This window comes from Lissotriton vulgaris, chromosome 2_1, assembly GCF_964263255.1.
Source record: "Lissotriton vulgaris chromosome 2_1, aLisVul1.2, whole genome shotgun sequence".
In the NCBI taxonomy this organism is placed as follows: Eukaryota; Metazoa; Chordata; class Amphibia; order Caudata; family Salamandridae; genus Lissotriton; species Lissotriton vulgaris.
The window spans coordinates 1,931,602,684-1,931,616,588 of record NC_141687.1 but is presented as its reverse complement, the minus strand read 5'-3'; the positions used below and the strand labels follow the sequence as shown (position 1 = coordinate 1,931,616,588).

At 44.4% G+C, this 13,905-nt stretch overlaps 1 protein-coding gene across 5 annotated transcripts in view; it reads left to right on the top strand.

The window, feature by feature from the left end:
• Nucleotides 1-13,905, top strand: part of NTRK3 (neurotrophic receptor tyrosine kinase 3) — a 1,577,634-nt gene that overhangs the window by 793,294 nt on the left and 770,435 nt on the right. The window lies entirely within an intron of this gene.

Sequence of the window (13,905 nt, the reverse complement as noted above, 5' to 3'; positions counted from 1 at the left end):
CTACTCCACTCTGCCCCACTACATTACACCCCACTGCAATCAATGCTGCACCACTTTAGTCTAAGTCAGTATATCCTACGCCACTACTCCATGCCAATGCACTGTACCCTGAGCCACTTTACTCTACCTTGCACCGCTCCACTCCATTCTACTCTGAAACAGTTTACTAAATACCACTGCACTCTATGCCACTACACTCTACGCCACTAAACTCCACTCTGTACCACTCCACTCTATGCTACTTCACTCTACGCTGCACCACTCTATGTACAAATGTAGTATACTTGTAAAGCGCACAGCTGCCCATCACCGGGGTGTCCCGGCGCTGTAAAATGCTGTGGAACCCTTCCTGGCTCTCCTTGTAAGATGCCCCTCCTGGGAACCCCCAATGTGAAGCCAGGCATCCCAGTGTTGTAGGGGCCGTTGTGGAGATTAAGCAAGCTATTGCCCAGAGTTGCAGTGTGGGACCCATGATTAGAGTAGGCGCCAAGGTGAGAATTATCGAGTCCGCAGACAATGAGCCCAAGACCCTACCGCGTCGGGAATTGAATGCTGGTCCGGGCCTGACCTCTGCTTCAGGGTCTGCCGCTTCTAACCAGTGAGCCACACTTCTATGTACCACTGCAGTCTATACCAATTCACTCTACGCCACTTCACACAAAACCAATGCACCCTATGCCACTGCACCTACACCAACTACTTTGCACCACTGCACTATATCTCCATACTCCATAACATACTGCTCTATCCCGCTGAAGTCTAGATCACTCTATTCCATTGTGGTGTACATCACTGCACTCTGCACCTCTGTATTCTACTCTGCAACACTGCACTCTATGTCTCTGCTCTCTGTAACATTCTACTCTGTACCACTCTACTCTGCAGCACCTTACACCACTGCAATCTATGCCATGTGCTACTCTAATCTATGCCAATGCAGTCTGCCCCACTCTACTCTGCCTCACTCCACCTTATGCCACTTCTCTCTTCACTGCACCTCTCCACTCTGCACCATTGCATTCTATGCCACTTCACTCTATGTCACTCTACTCTGCAGCACCTTATACCAGTGCAATCTATGCCATGTGCTACTCTAATCTCTGCCAATGCTGTCTGCCCCACTCTACTCTGCCTCACTCCACCTTATGCCACTGCTCTCTACTCTGCACCTCTCCACTCTGCATCATTGCAGTCTATGCCACTTCACTCTATGTCACTCTACTCTGCAACAGTATCATCTCTGCCACTGAACACTATGCTACTGTATTCTATATCCCTCCACTCTATGCCACTCTACTTTAGGCCACTCTACTCTAAGCCTCTAATCTACTCTGCACCACTGAATTTAACAGTACCCTACTCTATACCACTGCACTCTATGTCACTTCATTTTACTCTGAGACAATCTAGTCCATGCTAATCCAGTCTATACCACTCTATTCCATTCTGCAGCACTCTACTCTGCACCACACCACACTTTGCTACTCTGTCCTACATCACTGCACTCTATGCCACTGCTCTCTACACCACTTTGCTCAAAATCAATACACTCTATGTCACAGCACTCCATGCCGATCTACTCTGTACCAATGCACTGTACGCATCTATACTCTACTCTATGCCAGTGCACTCTATACAACTTCATATCATTGGAGTCTGTCACTTTGCTCTGCAACACTCTACACAATTGCCCTCCACTAATGCACTCTATTATACACCACTGCACTATGCAACACTCTAACCTACAGCACTGCACTTTCTTCCACTGTCTTCTATGCCACTTTACTCAAAGCCACTTTACTTTATGCTACTGCACTCTACTCTGCACCACTCTACTGCACTCCATCCCAATGTACTCAATGCCACTCAAATCACTGTGCGCAACTGCACTCTGTGACACAGTACTTTACACCATTTAACTTTATGCCTCTCCACTCTAATCTACATAACTCTACTGTATAACAGTGTGCTCCACCTACTGTGCACAGTTACATTATTTGCCACCACACTCTACACCATTCCACTCCACTCTTCACCCCTCCACTCTTCACCCCCTCACTCTGCAACACTGCACTCTATACCACTGCTCTATATCACTCCACTCTACCCTGAATCACTCCACTTTACATCACTTCATTCTACTCTGAAATAATCTACTCTGCGCTACTGCACTTTGTGCCACTGCACAATACAGCACCATACTCCACTGAGTGGCACTCCACTCTATGCCACTGTGCTCTATCCTGCACCACTTTACTGTACCCTTGACCACTCCCCTCTAATCTCAAACACTCCATTCTACACCATTACACTCTTTGCCACTGCACTATACGCTGCATCACACTGTGACTCTGCAAGCGACGCTAAGCCACTGTACTCTAAACTACTTCATTCTACTCCAATGCATTCACCACCACTTTACTCAAAACCATTGCACCCTGTGCAACTACACCTACTCCAACTACTTTGCACCACTGCATTTTACACCACTATACTATACAGCATTCTACTCTTTGTCACGGTACTCTATGATACTGCATGCTACGTCACTCTACACCACTACACTGTACATCACTCTATTCTACTCTGCATCACTGTATTCTACTCTTCTGCTCTCTGCATCACTCTACTTTGCACCATCACTCTACTTGGCACCAATCTATGACCCTGCACTCTAGAAACATGCACTCTGACACTCTATTCTGTATGAGTGACTTTGTGCGGCCACACTCTACTCTGCACCACTCAACTTTACACTACTCTAGTGAACTCTATTCCACTGCACTTTACACCACTGCACTCTTTGCCAGGGCACTCTACACCAATGCTCTCTATACCACTCTAGTCTTCACCTCTGCATCGCCCCACTCTATGCCACTCTACTCCACTGTACGCCACTCCACTCTATGCCATTTACCTCTGTGACTGCATTCTACTCTGCACTGCTCTACTTTATGCACTACACTCTTTGCTACTCTATATCACTGCACTCTATACCAATGTACTCTACACAACTTTACTCAAAATCAATGCATAATATGCCACTGCACTCTATACCAGTTTACTCTTCACCACAATACATTACGCCACTTCACTCTACAACACTCCGCTCCCCTCTGTGATGCTCCATGAAATTGTGCTCCACAGACATTCTACTTCACTTTAAGCCACTCCACTCTACAGTACTGTACTCCACTCTATAACTTTCAATGACACTACTCCACTCTACAATGTTCTGTGCAACTCTATACTAGTTTACTCCACTCTATTCTATGACACAGTACTCCGTAGAGTCCACTCTATGACAATCTGCTATGCTGTGTGCCACTCTACTCTGTAACACTCTACTTCAGTATACACAACACCCTCTTTGCTACTCCACTCTGCTCTACACCACTCCATGATTCTCTATGCCACTTCACTCTAAAACACTCTACTCAACTCTGACACTGTACCCCACTCTACGCCTCTTAATTCTATGCCCCCCACTCTACAACACTCTACTCCTTCCACAACACTCCACAACACTGTATGCTACTTCATGACACCTAAGCATGGGCGGAAAATCCGTTTCGCTCGCGGATTTTGCGGATTTTCGGTAAATTCGCAATCCGCGAGATTCGCGAATCTCCCGCAAAATCCGCAAATCCACGAGCAGCGGATTTCATGGCTTGCTCGCACTGTTCGCGTGAGTTCGCGGCTTCCCAGTACAACTTCGCGCCCCGCGAATAAGCGCAAAATTGCAGAAATACGATCTTAGCAAAACTGAAACTACTTACCAGGTTCAAAAGTTCAGGCTCATCATTAGTAGCCATTTCCTGTAGTGCTTCCTGAGGGGCCCCTCCAGAGTTCAGTTGCCAGTTGCAACTATTATGTGACCCTGCTCTGAACCTCAGAATAGTTACACATATGCCACAAAGGTCCTGAATTACAGCTAAGGGAGACAAGCAGGAGCCAGGCTGGAGGTTCAAATCCATTAATCAGCCCCTAATTCATTATTGTCAGTTGGGGCAGGGCAGGTGTTGTAACTAATTTTGCAACAATGAAAGCACTTAGCAAGTGCAAAAGATCACTAATCAGGAAGCACTAAGGAAGCAGGTGCCAGCTAAAAAAATATTCTGTGACACATTAATCAGCCCCAAATTAATTCAGGTCACTTGAGGCAGGGAAGGTGGGCTTGCGTTGCCACAATAATGTACACTGACTGGACAACAAGAGGGTGCTGTGATGAAACAGAGGGTGGCATGGGTGGGCCAGAGGGTGGCATGAGTAGTCAGAGAGTGGCAGTGGTGACAGAGAGTGGCAGTGATGAAGAAGAGTGTCCCAAACAGGCTGGACACGTAGAAACAACAAGTTCGCAAAACTTGCGACCCGACAGGTAAGTTCGCGTTTTGCGAAATTGTACAAAACCCTCGCGAACTGGCAGAAACCCGCGCGAACAAAAAAAAAAAAAATCCGCAAATTCGCGAGAATTCGCGGATTTTGCGGATTGCGAGTTCGCAAATCCGCAAAATTCACGAACGCGAGATTCGCAAAATTCGCCCATGCTTAATGACACCCCATTTCCCTCTTTTCCACTCCACTCAACTCTACTGTATGCCACTTTACGCCACTATATGCCACTCCATAAGGCTCCACTGTACTCCACTTTATGACACTCCACTCCGCACCACTCTATAGCACTGCCTTTACCCACCTAACTTTTATCCATGATGAACAGCAGACATACCAGTGTACAGCATTGCTAAAACATATTGGTAAAGGCAACAGCTCTTTTTATGACTGAAATGCCATTGCCAAGAGATTCTTCTTAAATGGGGCTGTGCTCCCCCAAAAGACTTTCCATAAGTTGATTAAACTGTTGTAGTGAGTCTGAAACTTGAGACCAAGGCATCATAAAATTACATATAATTACACTATCTGAATTTAGGGATGTATGACGTTACAACGCATGCTTTTAACACGCATGCCTTTACAACGCGGTTTTTACAATGCATGCCTTTAAAACGCATAGTGCTTTGTGGCGCTGGATAGTGAATAGTTTAATTTTCTATTCCAACTTCAGTCCCCGTGGATAGTAGGGAAGGTTTTGGATAGTAAATTAAACCTATTCCCTATCCTAGAGCGCCCCCCAGCACAATGCGTTGTAATGGTTTGAGTTGTAAAAGTTGCGTCGTAAAGGCACTGCGTGGTAAAAGTTGCGTTGTAAAGGATGTTTCCAGAATTTAGACACCAACATGTTCTCCTAAAAGACAGGGAATCTACAAAGCCTTCCCTCTTCTTAAGCATTGCTTGATTAAGGTAGCTTGAGGCAAAAATGGTATTCCACTCTTCACATTGTTATTAGAGGCTTAAGCTTTGAGACAGAAGAGCTAAGCTTATGTTTCCCAAAAGTTATAGGCTCACAAATCACAAACCAATGATATTCCTTGTGTGTTCAGTGTTGGCAGGGGGACAAGACAGGGGTGCCCACTGTTCTCCTGCAGGAAATCTAAAACCAATGCCTACACAGATGACATCCTGCTGGCATTCCCTTTCAAAACCTCTGTACCAGCACTCATGGAGGTTATCTCCCAATTAGCCACATTCTCCAGTTAAATAATAAATGAGGCCTATGATGATGTCCACAACCACACACTTCCTACATGAATTGACCTTCCCTCATTAGTGACGATGAGGAATCAGTGCATCCTGATCAGCAACAATCTACAGGCAATGATCAAGGATAATATAGAGGTTTGGACTGAGCAAATGAATGAGGATATTATGATCAGGAGAGACCTACAGCTCTCCAAGTGGAGGTGTATATAAACTATCAAAATTGTGATCGCTCCAAGCTTTAACTGTATCATCAATATTCTACCAATGTCAATACCCACCACACTGCTACTCGATATTTACTGCCAAATCAGAGACTATATATGGCAAGGTGATACACTGAGAGTGTGTGGTTCGAAGTTACATTCTGCTAATACGTCATGGGGCCTGCAGCATCCCAAATGGAGATATATCATATAGACCAACACTTTTCACAACTCTCATCTCACTTTCACCCGGAACTGCAAAATCCCAGACTGGATCATACTGTAAGTCCATATTGAAGGTGGATTCAATCAATCAAACAATCAATCAATTCTTTATTTGAGTGTCAAAGTCTATGAAAAAAAGATAAGAAACAAATTATAAAAGACATATATAATATGCTGCAGTTTTGAATAATATGAAATACAAAGATATAATAATCTAAAAATGGAGACTCCTCCAATAAAATACAGCTGCTTTAAGAAAACTGCCAATTCTAAAGCATGCATTAGTGCTGGGTAGCAACTGTAAAAAAATCGGAGAGCAACTCTGCATTGTTTAAAATTGTGAGTCCTAGAAAGAGGTAATACATTTTGAACACAAAAAGATTTGTACAGCTTAAAAAATACCACAAAGTGCAATAAGGATTGAGAAGACACATCATCAAATTTTTTTCCTTCAAGATTCCCGTAATGATACTGGTACTCTGACACCTCTGAAGAATACGCAATTTGTAACTACATCATGATGACTGCATGATTTTCAGGCTATCATCAGAATCAATAGCCACAAAAAGGTGGCTAGGCTCGCTGTCACCAAAATATACATACTAAGACACTAGAAATCGCCCTCAAAACCAAATCTTGAAGAATACATCAATGCAATGACAGAGATGGCCACAAACAATACAATGATATACAAGGTGAATGATCAGCAACAAATGTATGAGGTCATATTTGGGAATGCAAGAAATAACTGTTTTTAAGAATGTGGTGCACCTTTTCAGTTGATGCATGTCTACTGCAAAATGAATGCCTAGCATTCCCTCATTAGAGCCTGCTAAGATGAACCATACCTGGTATCTCTGATAAGAGGCATTATGACTTTCAGGCTGTCAAAGCGAAAACACTTTACACAAACTGCTAATTTACCAAATGTACATATATGTTCTCTTATTCTTTTTCCTTCTCACAAGAATGTTCATACTTTGTTGACATGATCTGGCCTGTGCTACCAGACTAAAACACGTGCAGAGACTTTTGTATTGAAATATTTTGTTTCTTGAAAATATGAAAACCCAATAACCCAATATTCCTCGTGTGACACAGAACATTTATATTATGATTTTAGACAGCAAAGCTATCACTCGGGTCACATATATATTACCAGTGTTTGTCTAAGAGGCGGGATCCTCACACTGAACCTGCAGGCTGTGTCAGTAAAACACACAACTCCCTCTCAGGCTACATATACAATTCAAGTTTCAGATGTCAGCTATAACAAAGATGTTACACATTATTAACTCAGGCATCCTATTTTAGAGTAAATAAATGGATGAATGAGAATCTATTGAGTACCACTGTCACCTCATTAAGATACCTTTGTACTAAGAAACAGATGGAGACAGCTTAGTAATAAAGGTGAGTAGTGACCAGCCTGGTCTTTATGGCTTTATGGAAACGAAATGCTTAAACAACTTAGCTTTGGAAAACTAAATGGTAGACCTTTTTTACTGGGTTAGGAATAACAGAACACAGCTCTCTCTTAGACTAAAAACACGTTATAGTTTTGAGCTGTAAACAGCAATGCTAGCCCTCGTGATACACAACACTTATTACATGAGTTTCTGAACAGAATAACATAATTTAATATAGCCCAATTTGTCCAGGATCAGGAAATATTATCTAGGTTCTGGGATCTCCTTATTTAAATTTCAGACTCTGAATTGACTACCTGTAGATTCTCAAATGTATGTAGCATTTGGAATTTCAATTCCAGACAGCTCTTGCACCATTTTGATAACGCTCAGTGATTCTACAATTTAGTTTGTTACACAGGACATTTACAGTGAGAATAAAGATTGAAGATTGTTCTGATTAATATATTTTCATGTGATCATTTTCTTAGACAACATTTATTAGAAACTGGGTTACTGTTTGGATGGGGTGCAAGTCTTTGTCAAGCAGCAACTGCAATCATAGTCAGGTTAAAGCACAAACACATCACAAATTGACCTGTGCTCAACCCCCTCTTAGCTTGGCTCTGAGCAGTCAGGCTTAACCTAGATACAATGAGTAAAATATGCGTGCATAATTTCAAACAGTAAAACAGTGAAAACACCACATAAAGAGGTCCTACATCAGGTAAAGGATAATATGCCTTCATTTGATAAATAAAATGAGACACTAATGTCAAAATACCAATTAATAGTATCAGAGATATTACATTTTAAAGTTGTAGGTGAAAATAGTGCAAAAAAGCACAAAGCGTGCGCCAGCTACAGGGACCCAGTTAGACCTGTTGAACAAAGTACCATAAATTCTGGAAGCGGAGCATTGCATTGATCCGCATCATCGATGCCCCGTGCAGCAGAATAAAAATAAGTTGGTTCAGAAATGCCGTGAGGCTATGTTGCGGTGTACTGGTGCAACATTATCGAGGATCCTGTTGATGAGGCTTGAGATGCGAGGTCCCGCATCATGGATGACGCACACCGCTGGAGATGTGTCGGTTCTAAGGCTGCAATGGTGGGTCTTAAATCACCAAGAGGTGTGAGTACCTGGGCTTTGGATGTGCCATGCTGTCAGAAGATGCATAAGTTCTAAGGACTGCTGGGGCAACGCAGGTCTTGTAACAAGATCTGGAGCGGCCGGCAACGGTAACAGTGGTGGGCTGTTTTGGGGCAAAGTGGTTAGATGACGGGATAGGGAAAGTAAAATAAAATACATAAAACCACATACCTTGCACTTGCTGGATCACTGATTCAGCAATGTGGTAAGCGCAAGGTACGTGGTTTTATATATTTTAGTTATCAACAGAAGTCCTTGAGCCAGTTGTATAAACAGCATAGGTTTATTGAGTTAAGTTCCAGATTAGGTTCTTCAGGACAAGATAGATAGAAATGTAAAACCACACTAGGAGCGACCCCCCTGTCGCTCATCCTGCCTGCCATCAACTGCCACTCCAGACACAGGCCAGGCACCAAACATTCTATGATGTCATCAAGCATTCCAGCAGCCACACCATCTGAGCAACAGGGAAATACCAGCCAGGGAAAGGAGACATAGATCAATTATAACAATATTCCTATTTTCCTTACCTTGCACTCGCTTCATCACAGACTCAGAGATGCAGTGAGTGCAAGGTAAGTGGTTTTATTTATGTTCTTATTTTACTTTCCCTATCCTGTCGTCTGTCCACCGATCCCCCATCCGCCCCTGCCCATCCCACTGCCCTATCACTGCTACCTGTGCCAGCCACGCCTGAAAGGAATCCAATACATGTAGCAGAGTTGATGAGCCAATTCTCCCCGTTGATGTGCCGCTCAGCCAAGGACATGCATCAGTTGTGCTCGGGATGTGCTGCGCACCATTGAAGATGCATTAATGGCACTGTCAAGCACCTATGACCCACTTTCAAGGGTCTAGGACTGGGGTGGCACAATTTGGCAGGGTAGACTCACAGATGGCAGAGTCCAGGTGTAAGGTTGTTGGAAGCTTATCAAGTCCCTGAGGCTTCAGATCAGGAGGCCAGCCAACTACCCCTTGGAGTCATTCTGTGTTCAAGAGATGCAGGTCCTGTCCTTCTCACCCAAGCCAGAGGGCAGCAGAGCAGCACAGCAAAGAAGGAGTAAAGCAGGGTGCAGCACAGCAGAGTGGCAGTCCGACCACAGCATAGCTTAATTTTGTCATAATATACACAGGTCCAGAAGTGTACTGAAGTGCTGGTTCCTTAAAACACAAGTGTGCTTTTGAAGTGGGGAGAAGCTTCTAGGGATATGCTTTGGAAGTGTACGGATACCTGCCTTCTCAGCCTGGCATTAGACTAACTGCAGCCCTTTTTGTGGAGGCAGGCCACAGCCTATTCGGGTGTAGGTGAGGCTGGTCCTAGCACCTCCCTCCTGTTCTTACAGTTCTGGCCAACTCAGTTACATCTAGGCTCCCATTGCGTGTGACTGTCTAGGAGGAATACACAAAGTCTGCAGGCACCAAATGGCTGAGGGAAGAAAATGTCAACTTTCTAAAAGTGGCATTTTTAGAACTGCAATTTAAAATCGGACTTCACCATTGGAAATTACACCTATGATATGTAATAAGTTATCCTATCGGGGAGATAGTCCTTGAAAGTGTGAACGATTAATTTAAGAGTGTTTCACTAACAGGATATGTAAACTTAATTGTCCAATCTTTTAAGTACCTTGCACCCTGCTCATGGGGCTGTCCAGGGCCTACCTTAGGGGTAATGTATATTTATTAAAACATACTCTTTGGGCCTGTGAAAAGGGTTATTTTGCCAAATCATCATGGCAATTTAAAAGTGCATAAAGAGGCTTAGCAACAGCAGACCTGTTACAAGTTTGAAAGGGCTACTAAAGTGGGCAGTACAATCAGTGCTGCAGGCCCACTAGTAGCATTCAATTCACAGGCCCTGGGCACATGTAGTTTGCTTTATTAGGGACTTATAAGCAAAATAAATATGGCAATTGGGTATGAGCCAATGTTACCATGTTTTAGAGAAAGAGCACAGGCGCTTTAGCACTGGTTAGCAAAAACAAAGTCAGCAAAAACAGGAGGTGTATGGCATAAAGTTAAGGGGAAACCATGCCAAGGATGCCAACATATTACTCCTTTGTACAAGGCAGGAACATATAATATTATCTCTTTTTTGCATCCTATCCCAGCAGCCATTCTAATACCATGCAGCAACCAGCTGAGCTTTCCAATATAGTTTGAAATAGTCGCAGGGTTAAACCTCCTCATTTATTTTGAGAATTACAAATTTTAGGTATCCACAAGCCTTTCCAAAGGTATTTCTGGAAAATTGTCAAATGTTCTGCATGGGCAATGTACTGGCAACATGTATTTGTATTAGGGCAATTCCACTTTTCATTTCCCTCCCAAGACCTCTCAATGGCAAACATGTTTCACCTATGGATACACTTTTTAATTCTCTGCCAATTCTTTGGGGGGTTGGAGGGAGAATTCCTTGCCTTGAAACAAATTTACTCCTGATTTTGACTGAAGTAAATCTGTGTTGGACTTGGTCCTTTTTGCAGGGTCATCCCTGAACTTTTTTACGTCCTCCTAGTTTTCTTCTGACATGGTGCTGGTGGTTTTAGGACTGGGCACTTTTGCACTGTTTAGCAGTGCAAAGTGCGTGTGCTCTCTGCCCTCCATAGGCTAACATTGTGAATACCCCCCTTATCGCATAACTCGTAAATGGAACAAAATAAGTATCTCATGTTTGGTATGTGTTGAATGGAAAAAATAAATGCTGCACAATGGTGTGCACAGATTTATTTTCACTATTTTAGGAAGGCCACTTTTAGAAGTTTCCTTTTCTTTGTACTATGTTCCTGCCTGCCTGTTGTGTATTCCATGTCTGGTTCAGGAAGTGACCTGGGCTGGTGAGGTGTGGGTGGCCCCAGGGAGGGCAGCATGAGTCAATGTTAGGCTGAATGGGACATCTGCAATTGGAGTAGTGGGGAGAGAAGTCCCCTGTGCCTGCCCTGTACAATGCTGGCTCAGCCTCCATGTGGTGTGTCTGATTACCAAGCCCCAGCTCACAAAGGGAGGAGGGAAACCTGGCAAATAAAGTGCTCTACACTTAGGACTGGTTTCCCCAAAAGACCCTTTCAGAAGCTTCTGCCCCCTTCTAGTAGCAGGGCAAAAGGCTGTATAAATACAGCGGCTGTGACACCATGGTTGTGTGCTTGTGCTGAATTGGAGGGGACACTCTGCCAGGGGGAACCGCAGCGGGACCCAGCTGCTGACTCCTGAGGGTCCCTGCGTGCTGGCCTGCCTGTGCCCAGCGCAGCCCTCTAAACATTGGGGGATACGACTGGCCTTGGAGGAGACTGTGCTGGAGTAAAGGCTGCTGCACCAGGAGGATTGCCACCTTGCTAAGTTTGACTGTTTTTAGGAACTGCTACTTCGTTGGGCTGAGCTGCCCTACTGCCTGATGATCTTTGCCCAGCCTGTGCCTGCTCCTAGTGCCTTGTGAGGGCTATATTTTGATTCCCACAAGAAGGAGCGTCAATCTCACAGTGCTGTGCTGCCGACTGCTGAGAGGGAATCCCCGCGTGTGGGATTCCCCCTATGGATACCCACCTCACATTTTGCAGCTCTTTGGTGCGTGCCCATCCCACATTTTCATCACCTTTAGCAGGAGCCCACCCCGCTTTATAATTTAAAATAAGAGGGAGCCTACCCCTCATTGCCTCCAAGAAAAAAGGAAGTCACCACCGCCGGCCCAAGCTGAGCGCTGTAATTAAATCACCCCTGTAGCATTGTATGTCTGCACTCTACTAATGACCGGATTCAACACTGGCCCCGAGATCATCTGCTTCACTGCGCGTGCATGGCCTGGGACTCCGTGCGGCCATAGGAGCAGGGACTCCGAGCGGCCATAGGAGCAGGGAGCGCAATAATCAAGACTGCGTCTGCACGCCTGATTCCCCCACTGCAGGAGCGTCAAAGAATCCATTGTTCGAGGGACTGGAGGAGCCTCGAGCCCCTCAGGTAACTTCCTCCATGAACTCTGGACTGTAGTGCTGGGCGGGACTTGAACTGCTGAAAGCCTTCCCCACAGGTACTGGCCTGCCGGGGACTGTTTCTGTTTATCACACGCCGGTCCACTTGAATGTCCTGTGTTTGGGGGCATTCCCGATAGCGACCATTCGGGACAATTTAAAAGCTGAATCTCCGCATTGGACCCTGCGCAAAGCATTTCTTTGAAAGCCTAAACACCTTGCCATCACACACTTTAAAGCGCATTGCCTACTCCTGCAGTAAAGTGCTCACAGGGGCATAATCGCTTTGTGGCTCACTATCGGAGCTGATGCTTGCCAAATGTAATTTACGCCCCATGATTGTTGAATAATGTAGTTTGATGCCTAATGATGAGGATGCCTAACATCAGGGTATTAGGTACATGCCTGATCTAATGTGTTTATGCCTCATGTTAAGCTGATTATTTTACCAGTAAGTACTGGCCGTTTTACATCTATTCCTTGTACTTTTGTGATGGTTCTGGCAGCGACCTGATTGGCGCTGCCTTAGTCCCCTGTAATTTGTGATTGGGTGCCAGTTGGCACAGTGTATCTATATATCTGTGATTGCACACTAATGTGTTTTACATAATACAAAGGCTATGTTTATATAACCTTTTGTGGAGTCTCTTTTGTAATGTGCCTAGTGTGTCCCCGCTGTGTGCGTGTTGGGCAAAAGCTTTACACATTGCCTCTGGGATAAGCCTTACTGCTCATGCCAAGCTACCAAGGCAGTGAGCAGGGGTTATCCTCAGGGTGTAACTCCCTTGCCCTGACCAGAACAGGGGTTTCTGCCTGGCTTTGGCACATGCCCTACCGGTAATCCCCGTTTCTAACAGCCTGCAACAGTTTTCATGGTGGGAATGGGAGATGAACATTCCTACCTGCCAACCCATACTGATATTTTTACATTTGCTACCAAACCTTCTAGGCCACACCCCCCAGAAAACAAAGACTACCCTCCTGTGATAGAACATTAACTAATGTATACAATGACATTATGCTGGGGCATCATTAAGCAAGAATACATTATCTCATGAGTGCGAACAAACCTTTCATGGACTCAAAAAGTGCATATTCACTCTTAATTGGCTATACGAGTCAGGACTGCAGTTTTGTGAAGGGCAGTCAAGTGGCATTACAGTGGATGTCACTGTTCCAATAGTCATTACCAGAGAAATTATGGTTAAAAATAGCAGTCTGTGACATCAGTAAAGACAACTCAATCCGATTTGAGAAAAAGTAGCACGGGATATGTTTGATTCAAGAAAGGGGTAAGAATAAAGTTTCCTGTAAATGTTAAAACAAAGCAATCTTCAAAAACATAACCTCTT